The sequence below is a fragment of the Nematostella vectensis genome, chromosome 11 (assembly GCF_932526225.1).
Source record: "Nematostella vectensis chromosome 11, jaNemVect1.1, whole genome shotgun sequence".
NCBI lineage: Eukaryota > Metazoa > Cnidaria > Anthozoa > Actiniaria > Edwardsiidae > Nematostella > Nematostella vectensis.
In genome coordinates this window covers 582,536-593,953 of record NC_064044.1, presented here as the reverse complement: position 1 = coordinate 593,953, position 11,418 = coordinate 582,536, and positions in this window count along the sequence as shown.

Here is an 11,418-nt window from a genome sequence, read left to right as displayed (position 1 = left end):
CTCTCAAACTTTCTGGGCGGGTGGCTAGTAACATTGTGCCTTCTCATCCAAGAAAAACCAAGCGGACTGCGACAGGGAGGCATCAGAGCTGAGAAAAGGCTCACGCCTACAGTTGCCTCGATCCTAGATTCTGAACATTCCAGAAATGTAGGCCTAGCTTGAAAAAAGTTAGAATCAAAGCATTGATCGCTACCAGAAAGATCAAGTCGGACAACCCGTGATCCACCTGCTAAGAACATTTGATCGGCAAGCCAGAGAGTATCCCAGTGTAATTGAAAGGGTATAAACATAATGGAAATGTCATCCGTGTCATACCGACCGAGTAGAAAGCTCTCACGAGTTAGAATCACAGCGAAGCAGGAGGTCGCTGCCCCTGTAAAGCAACTAGCATTTTATCGAGAACGGAAATCATCGAAAAAACAAAACAAAAATAATAATGTCTAATGATATAGAGAGCATATATGCAACATTTTTCAAAGTACCAAATTCAAGAAACTAAAAAGTTGAGTTGTAAATGCCAACAAATGTCATATGACTAAACTTTTCTTCGAATGTGTCCAAAAAGAACATATTTACACTCATAGTGGCGAATACAACATTATTTTGAGTAAACTACGAGTGCATCGCTATTTTGTGTGAGTAATCGCACGCTTCGTGCTTCGTCGCCATCGTGCTGTGCCCAGTTATCTATCTACTAATGGGTATGAGCCTGTCACAAAGCCGTTAATCCTTTAGATAAACAGGTCGAATGTTTACAGCTTCTACACCAACATAATCTTTGAGAAACATAACAAGCATCTGAGACATTCTCAGCGGGTACTGGTGACTATGTAAAACAAAAAAAGAACAATTTGATCGCTGTCAATCAATCTATTGTTTAGTTCGCGTACCATGATTGGGCAGATCAAAACAAATCTTCACGACTCTTCTGGAGCCAAAACTACTTTCTTTTCTTACATTCCCCTTAATACTTTTGTACACTTGTGCGTTTTTATTAAATATCAACTGTTGTTTCGCTTTACTGGGATTCGTTTAAGATGGGCGTCGAGTTTAGCGATGCGATGATGTTCAGGCATGCATACTCTGGGCGACACATTTCTCGCGCCTGATGTGGCGTGTACCGGGGGGAGCACCAAAATATTTTTTTCTAGATCAGAATACCCGGAACGCCTTACTTACAAGAAATAGGTAGCACAAGACAAGCTAAACGAATGACTCAGAAGTAGACTTTTATTCTTATTTCTGTAGATTTTTAAAATTAATTGATGGGAGTAAAATGCATTGCAAGTTTTTTTTCCTTCTCTGTACCTTCCTCAAAGTGATGGTGCGGACAACAAGAGCGCCAACAAATGAACAAGGGGCTTAACGAATGAACAAGGGTTCTTATTTGTTAATTAACTCACTGAGCCGAGTTTGATTCCGTTCTTATCTCGATCGAAGCGTTGATGTGTGTGAACCTCACACACATCACCAGCCATAACAGACACGATAGCGACCATGCATAGATAAGTGCATATATGACCTAGAGATATTTAAACATAGAGACATTATATAGACATGGACCCAGAAACAGATATGCTGTGTTACTGAAGTATTAAAAGAAGTGTTGGGATGGGACAAGAAGATAGAAGTCAGAGCGGAAAAAATGCATAGGGACTCAGAGAAATCGTCATGGACAATAAGGCAAAACGGAGAAAGGCTGTATTACATTTGCTTTCGCGGCTGAAGTCAGTTTGCTCACTTAGCTATTTTGTGTGAATTACTTTTAAACTTGTTCTAATCACAGCACAATGAGCGCACAACTCAAATGGCAGCACGACAGCTTTTTGTTCCTATGAAAGATGTTAAGAGTGTGGGACTGGCGAGATACAGTGATAGCCATAGCAGGAATGACTTAGAGGAATACAGTCTTTGCTTATTTAGGGTAGCTACATAATCGTAGTTAATAGCTCTGATCTGTTTCTACGGTTTTCCTTTTGTATATGTGTGTATTAATGCTGGGCTTTGATCTCTTGATCTTCTGATCATTGATCGCAACTGCCTTTGTGTCTTTCCCGCGGTCACCCGTCATTGCGGGTAGAGGTTGAATAGATACTCTAAGAGTCGCACGATTGAGCAAACAGTTCGTTAAACCGTCACAATCTAAACTAGAAGAAAAATTAATAGTGTTTTACTGTAGAGAATACCAGACGCTTAAAACCGCGCAGATAACTTTCAATAACATTGATATTAGGTGGTACAAGGGTAGGGTGGGGTTCATCAGATGGGAAAGCAGGGGTAGGGTGGGGGGAGGAGGGAAGCGAACAGTTTGCGCATGTAGCTTTATTCGAATGATAATAACATCAGAGGGAAGGGAGTAGGATAAGGGAAGCGAGCAGTTTCATTTCATTTTGATTCAATGGCATAAGTTGTTAGAAGGGGGGGGGGGGGGGTAGGGAAGACAAATGGAAACTGCGTGGTATATTTGTCTTAATTGGTGATCAATAAGCACAGGGTAATATGCCATATTTGACATCTAAAACAGTTCCTGATTGGCTATTCCTAGTTTTCATTACATTTAAAACAAGGCCTGATTGGCTATTCCTAGTTTTTATTACATTTAAAACAGTTCCCGATTGGCTATTCCGAGTTTTCATTACATCTAAACAGTTCCTGATTGGCTATTCCTAGTTTCTATTACATCTAAAACAGTTCCTGATTGGCTATTTCTAGTTTCCATTAGATTTAAAACAGTCCCTTATTGGCATTTCCTAGTTTCTATTAAATTTAAAACAGAACCTGATTGGCTATTCCTAGTTTCCGTTACATCTAAACCAGTGCCTGATTGGCTATTCCTAGTTTCTATTACATGTAAAACAGTACCGGATTGTCTATTCCTAGTTTCCGTTACACCAAAAACAGTGCCTGATTGGCTATTCCTAGTTTCCATTACGCCTAAAACAGTTCCTTATTGGCTATTGCGACGCACATTCCTCGAACCACACCCCTTTTCCAAGTTGGATCCTTCTCTCGAAACAATCCCAATAATGCACTAGTCAATTGAAACCCCGCCCCCCGACTTCCGGGACATAGCGGGGAATGTAACATTTGTGCGGTGTTACATTTTTAGCGGAACAAGCGCGGCCGTAGGCCGCGCGCGGAGCTCCATGATATAGAAATATGGTATAACTATGCGATTTGGTTTTGTGGTACATTGCGCGGGTACCCTGTGGTGTCACTCGCCAGCCAGCCAGTCAGTCAGCCGCGCAACTCCCAGGCCCCACTCGGCCCCGAAATGGCGGCTAAATACAAGCACGGAGCAAGGGAAAAAGTTCTTGTCATGCGTTGATTATTTATTTTTGCCTCAAATTTTGTGACTGTGGCCAAAGGTTCGAATCCTGGCTCAAACTGGGGATTTTTCCGGGTTACTGCCTTGGTTCGAATTTGTGTCACAAGTGAGTTGAAGTTATTCTCCCGTGTTTCCAGTCTTCTCGGATAAGGACACTAAACCGGAGGTCCCGTCTCTTCAAGCTGCACTACATTAACCTGAACCGAAGGGACGTAAAAGAACCACTGGGGACGCAATAAACCCTCTGGCAGTGACCACCCCCAGTGACAGTGCTTACAATGCTTACTAACAATACACTCAAGGGGGTACTTGAATTGGAGCCTAGCTCTGTTGTGCCTTCCGCACCAGTATAACTGGTGGAAATAGAATAAATAAATAAATAAATAAAGTCAACTAGAGGAGATCTACTAACATTCATTCACGCCAATATTTATGTAAGGATATGTATGGTTTTAGCTAGTAAATTTAAGTTAGTAATAGTTTACATTAAAAAGCGGACACAACCACAAAAAAGCGACAAAAACAATGCAAGGTGAGTTTCGGACGACGATTTGTATTGTCTATTTAGGATATGACAGTTATTGGGCTTTTTGTTGTCCTTTTTGTTTGCTTTGAGAATGCGAGTACTTAAGTTAGTAATCAAATTATTTGAGCATGACACCTTTTGTTTTGACATTCTTTGTTCTATCTTTATTCTTGATTCTGTTGAAATATTTCTAACCAATATCGTGTTGCATTTGTCATATACTGGTAAAGAAGACCGTTCTTGTCTCTATATCCGGTGCTCTTAGTCCTAAGAAGATACATATCCTTAGAAGATACAGCAACTTTTTCAACTTACAAGAGAAATTTTCCTTACCGAGGATAAAAAAAAAAATTCAACTCCTATTGCCAATATGTATTGTTATTGTCTGCATCTTACATCTCATGTGTTTATTTTTTTCAAATATTTGTGGAAATTAGTCAGATTATAAATGTTTGATGAAAAGATGTTTTTGGAAGAAATGTCACTCTTTTATAAACCAGGGACTACCTGAGGGCCAAGATGAATGCTAAAGACTGGAAGACATGAGAATTGAAAACCATGTCTTGAAAGATAGCAGTAGGGAGTTCTTATTCACTAATCATTTGATACCCCCACACACATGGTCCCAGGAAAGGGTGGGGATTAGAATTAGAAGCCTGTTTCCAAGTTAAGAGTCAAAAACAGTCAATACCACCACCCCTCTTGATATATTCTGGTTAAAAAGTAATTTAAAACCCCACATTAACCCCTGACTTCCCCAGGGCCATAAAGGAGGGGGCTCAAATGACTAGGGCATTACTATGTGATTCAGCAGTACACACTCAATAGCAGGGTTTTTTTAGAACAAGATATATAATATTATATAAAGCTAAAAACATAATTTTGCTTTTTAAATAATAAATCTGTAACGAAAACAGTTTTCTATTAACCTAAAGATAATGGGAAAGTGGATATTTTAGGAAAGTACTGAATATAATTATCACATTATTGTTATTATATTTTCTTTTCAAACGTCATATTTCTTCCTTTTCCTTCTCCCTGTTGACTATTTTTATGCAATTGATGCTCTTTGCTATTTCCCCTCTACACCAGAAATAAATTAATAAACAGATTTGATTTTTAAATTAGAAATTTTCATTTAGTACTTTCACTTTTAGCTTCTTTTTAGGATTTCCTTTCCAAGTCTCTTTTCCATTACATTTATTTTAATGGTTTAGATTTATTTCATTGGAATGGTTAGATCCAGGGTTTCTAAAAACACCAAAATATAATGCATTACTGGATGTATATTTGTAGATATTAATTCCCATGGGGATGGAAAATCACCACTTAAAATGGTACATTAAAACTTCAGTATTGCATCTTATCTAAAATTGTGTCTGACACTATATTCTATCTTTGAAATCTTGTTTCATCCATTATTTGTTCTTCGCAAGGACAAAGCTTGTCAGAATGTAACTTTACAAATGTACATTAATGGAACTTCTATTAAGGGGAAGGGTTTTTTAGGGCAAGATACTTAAACTTTATAACACTAGCAACAACCTTGTTCTTTTTCAATAATAGAATTCTGTTCACATAGCTTGGATAGCATAGACATGGCCTCTTTAGAGGCCTGTGGTGGTGAAAGGGTTAGGATAATGGGAAAGGGGAAATTTCAAGAAATGCTCAATCAAATTATTTTCATTAATGTTGTATTTTTTTTTCAAAAAACCTTTCAAGTTGAGTCAATTCCCTTTATATCTCCTCATCTTCGAGTATTTTTTAGTCGATTGATATTCTTTGCTTCCTCTCTACCCCAAACATAGATCAATGAAAGGGTTTGGTTTGAAATTAGAAGTTAGCATTTTAGCACTGTCAGTGATGCCTTAGATGTTTTTTTTAGGATTTGCTTCCAAAATCAATCTGTTTTTTCTTCATTGCATTCATTTTGGAGTAGCAACAACAAGGCCACCATATGGTAAAGGGTGGGTGCACTAATATGTAATGCATAAAAGGAGATATATTTTTGGATTTCAATTTCCAGACATTTTTCTGAATATTCGGTCCAATGAAGGAGAGAATCGCCTCTAAATCAATACAAACAAATTACAGTATGGCATCTAAACAGTCTAAATATATTATTTTAAATCTTTGGAATGCTGTTACATTCATGACATATTCTGCACATGGGCAAAGCTTTTCGGAGTATTGTTTTGATTTAAAAAAATATTTATGATGAAACTTCTATGATGGGACATAAGAATTTACCATTAGACTCTTGACAACTTTGACAGCCATATTCACACCAGGAATTGTGTTTGTTAACTTTGATGTACTGCATAATTGAAATTATTGAATAAGGCCTGGATCCATTTGGTTTGTACAATAAATAAATCTCAGTAAAGAGCAGGTCCTAGATCCCCCAAAAATACCTCAATCAGTCAACACAGGTGTTCAATGCTGGCTCCGCTTTTAGGCAGTGCCTAAATCAATATATTAACTTTCTATAGTACGACTGTCAGCTAGATGTCGTAGTATTAGGGTGTTTTATCGTGTTTCTTAGTACTTGGATGTTATATCGTGTGTCGTAGTACTTGGATGTTATATCGTGTGTCGTAGTACTAGGATGTTATATCGTGTGTCGTAGTACTAGGATGCTACATCGTGTGTCGTAGTACTAGGATGTTATATCGTGTGTCGTAGTACTAGGATGTTATATCGTATGACGTAGTACTTGGATGCTATATCGTGTGTCGTAGTACTAGGATGTTATATCGTGTGTCGTAGTACTAGGATGTTACATCGTGTGTCGTAGTACTAGGATGTTATATCGTATGACGTAGTACTTGGATGCTATATCGTGTGTCGTAGTACTTGGATGCTATATCGTGTGTCGTAATACTAGGATGTTATATCGTGTGTCGCAGTACTAGGATGTTATATCGTATGACGTAGTACTTGGATGCTACATCGTGTGTCGTAGTACTAGGATGTTATATCGTGTGTCGCAGTACTATGATGTTATATCGTGTGTCGTAGTAATAGGATGTTATATCGTATGACGTAGTACTAGGATGCTACATCGTGTGTCGTAGTACTAGGATGTTATATCGTGTGTCGTAGTACTAGGATGTTATATCGTGTGTCGTAGTACTAGGATGTTATATCGTGTGTCGTAGTAATAGGATGTTATATCGTATGACGTAGTACTTGGATGCTACATCGTGTGTCGTAGTACTATGATGTTATAGGATGTGTCGCAGTACTAGGATGTTATATCGTGTGTCGTAGTACTAGGATGCTACATCGTGTGTCGCAGTAGTATGATGTTATATCGTGTGTCGTAGTACTAGGATGTTATATCGTGTGTCGCAGTACTAGGATGCTACATCGTGTGTCGTAGTACTAGGATGTTATATCGTGTGTCGTAGTACTAGGATGCTACATCGTGTGTCGTAGTACTAGGATGTTATATCGTGTGTCGTAGTACTAGGATGTTATATCAAGTGTCGTAGTACTAGGATGCTATATCGTGTGTCGTAGTACTAGGATGTTATATCGTGTGTCGCAGTACTAGGATGCTACATCGTGTGTCGTAGTACTAGGATGTTATATCGTGTGTCGTAGTACTAGGATGCTACATCGTGTGTCGTAGTACTAGGATGTTATATCGTGTGTCGTAGTACTAGGATGTTATATTGTGTGTCGTAGTACTAGGATGTTATATCGTGTGTCGTAGTACTAGGATGTTATATCGTGTGTCGTAGTACTATGATGTTATAGGATGTGTCGTAGTACTAGGATGCTATATCGTGTTTCGCAGTAATAGGATGTTATATCGTATGTCGCAGTACTAGGATGTTATATCGTGTGTCGTAGTACTAGGATGTTATATCGTATGACGTAGTACTTGGATGCTACATCGTGTGTCGTAGTACTATGATGTTATAGGATGTGTCGTAGTACTAGGATGCTATATCGTGTTTCGCAGTACTAGGATGTTATATCGTGTGTCGTAGTACTAGGATGTTATATCGTGTGTCGTAGTACTAGGATGCTATATCGTGTGTCGTAGTACTAGGATGTTATATCGTGTGTCGTAGTACTAGGATGTTATATCGTGTGTCGTAGTACTAGGATGCTATATCGTGTGTCGTAGTACTAGGATGTTATATTGTGTGTCGTAGTACTATGATGTTATAGGATGTGTCGTAGTACTAGGATGCTATATCGTGTTTCGCAGTACTAGGATGTTATATCGTATGTCGCAGTACTAGGATGTTATATCGTGTGTCGTAGTACTAGGATGTTATATCGTATGACGTAGTACTTGGATGCTACATCGTGTGTCGTAGTACTATGATGTTATAGGATGTGTCGTAGTACTAGGATGCTATATCGTGTTTCGCAGTACTAGGATGTTATATCGTGTGTCGTAGTACTAGGATGCTATATTGTGTGCCTTAGTACTAGGATGTTATATCGTATGACGTAGTACTTGGATGTTATATCGTGTGTCGTAGTACTAGGATGTTATATCAAGTGTCGTAGTACTAGGATGCTATATCGTATGACGTAGTACTTGGATGCTACATCGTGTGTCGTAGTACTAGGATGCTATATCGTGTGTCGTAGTACTAGGATGTTATATCGTATGACGTAGTACTTGGATACTATATCGTGTGTCGTAGTACTAGGATGCTGTATCGTGTGTCGCAGTACTATGATGTTATATCGTGTGTCGTAGTACTAGGATGTTATATCGTGTTTCGCAGTACTAGGATGTTATATCGTGTGTCGTAGTACTAGGATGTTATATCGTATGACGTAGTACTTGGATGCTACATCGTGTGTCGTAGTACTAGGATGTTATATCGTGTGTCGTAGTACTAGGATGTTATATCGTATGACGTAGTACTTGGATGTTATATCGTATGACGTAGTACTTGGATGCTACATCGTGTGTCGTAGTACTAGGATGTTATATCGTGTGTCGTAGTACTAGGATGCTACATCGTGTGTCGTAGTACTAGGATGCTACATCGTGTGTCGTAGTACTAGGATGCTACATCGTGTGTCGTAGTACTAGGATGTTATATCGTATGTCGTAGTACTAGAATGCTATATCGTGTGTCGTAGTACTAGGATGTTATATCGTGTGTCGTAGTACTAGGATGCTATATTGTGTGCCTTAGTACTAGGATGTTATATCGTATGACGTAGTACTTGGATGTTATATCGTGTGTCGTAGTACTAGGATGTTATATCAAGTGTCGTAGTACTAGGATGTTATATCGTGTGTCGTAGTACTAGGATGCTATATCGTATGACGTAGTACTTGGATGCTACATCGTGTGTCGTAGTACTAGGATGCTATATCGTGTGTCGTAGTACTAGGATGTTATATCGTATGACGTAGTACTTGGATACTATATCGTGTGTCGTAGTACTAGGATGCTGTATCGTGTGTCGCAGTACTATGATGTTATATCGTGTGTCGTAGTACTAGGATGTTATATCGTGTTTCGCAGTACTAGGATGTTATATCGTGTGTCGTAGTACTAGGATGTTATATCGTATGACGTAGTACTTGGATGCTACATCGTGTGTCGTAGTACTAGGATGTTATATCGTGTGTCGTAGTACTAGGATGTTATATCGTATGACGTAGTACTTGGATGTTATATCGTATGTCGCAGTACTAGGATGTTATATCGTGTGTCGTAGTACTAGGATGTTATATCGTATGACGTAGTACTTGGATGCTACATCGTGTGTCGTAGTACTATGATGTTATAGGATGTGTCGTAGTACTAGGATGCTATATCGTGTTTCGCAGTACTAGGATGTTATATCGTGTGTCGTAGTACTAGGATGTTATATCGTGTGTCGTAGTACTAGGATGCTATATCGTGTGTCGTAGTACTAGGATGTTATATCGTGTGTCGTAGTACTAGGATGTTATATCGTGTGTCGTAGTACTAGGATGCTATATCGTGTGTCGTAGTACCAGGATGTTATATTGTGTGTCGTAGTACTATGATGTTATAGGATGTGTCGTAGTACTAGGATGCTATATCGTGTTTCGCAGTACTAGGATGTTATATCGTATGTCGCAGTACTAGGATGTTATATCGTGTGTCGTAGTACTAGGATGTTATATCGTATGACGTAGTACTTGGATGCTACATCGTGTGTCGTAGTACTATGATGTTATAGGATGTGTCGTAGTACTAGGATGCTATATCGTGTTTCGCAGTACTAGGATGTTATATCGTGTGTCGTAGTACTAGGATGCTATATTGTGTGCCTTAGTACTAGGATGTTATATCGTATGACGTAGTACTTGGATGTTATATCGTGTGTCGTAGTACTAGGATGTTATATCAAGTGTCGTAGTACTAGGATGCTATATCGTATGACGTAGTACTTGGATGCTACATCGTGTGTCGTAGTACTAGGATGCTATATCGTGTGTCGTAGTACTAGGATGTTATATCGTATGACGTAGTACTTGGATACTATATCGTGTGTCGTAGTACTAGGATGCTGTATCGTGTGTCGCAGTACTATGATGTTATATCGTGTGTCGTAGTACTAGGATGTTATATCGTGTTTCGCAGTACTAGGATGTTATATCGTGTGTCGTAGTACTAGGATGTTATATCGTATGACGTAGTACTTGGATGCTACATCGTGTGTCGTAGTACTAGGATGTTATATCGTGTGTCGTAGTACTAGGATGTTATATCGTATGACGTAGTACTTGGATGTTATATCGTATGACGTAGTACTTGGATGCTACATCGTGTGTCGTAGTACTAGGATGTTATATCGTGTGTCGTAGTACTAGGATGCTACATCGTGTGTCGTAGTACTAGGATGCTACATCGTGTGTCGTAGTACTAGGATGCTACATCGTGTGTCGTAGTACTAGGATGTTATATCGTATGTCGTAGTACTAGAATGCTATATCGTGTGTCGTAGTACTAGGATGTTATATCGTGTGTCGTAGTACTAGGATGCTACATCGTGCGTCGCAGTAATAGGATGTTATATCGTGTGTCGTAGTACTTGGATGCTATATCGTGTGTCGTAGTACTAGGATGCTATATCGTGTGTCGTAGTACTAGGATGTTATATCGTGTGTCGTAGTACTAGGATGCTATATCGTGTGTCGTAGTACTAGAATGCTATATCGTGTGTCGTAGTACTATGATGTTATATCGTGTGTCGCAGTAATAGGATGTTATATCGTGTGTCGTAGTACTAGGATGCTATATCGTGTGTCGTAGTACTAGGATGCTACATCGTGTGTCGTAGTACTAGGATGTTATATCGTGTGTCGCAGTAATAGGATGCTATATCGTGTGTCGTAGTACTAGGATGCTATATCGTGTGTCGTAGTACTAGGATGTTATATCGTGTGTCGTAGTACTAGGATGCTACATCGTATGACGTAGTACTAGGATGCTACATCGTGTTTCTTAGTACTTGGATGCTATATTGTATGACGTAGTACTAGAATGCTATATCGTGTGTCGTAGTACTAGGATGTTATATCGTATGACGTAGTACTTGG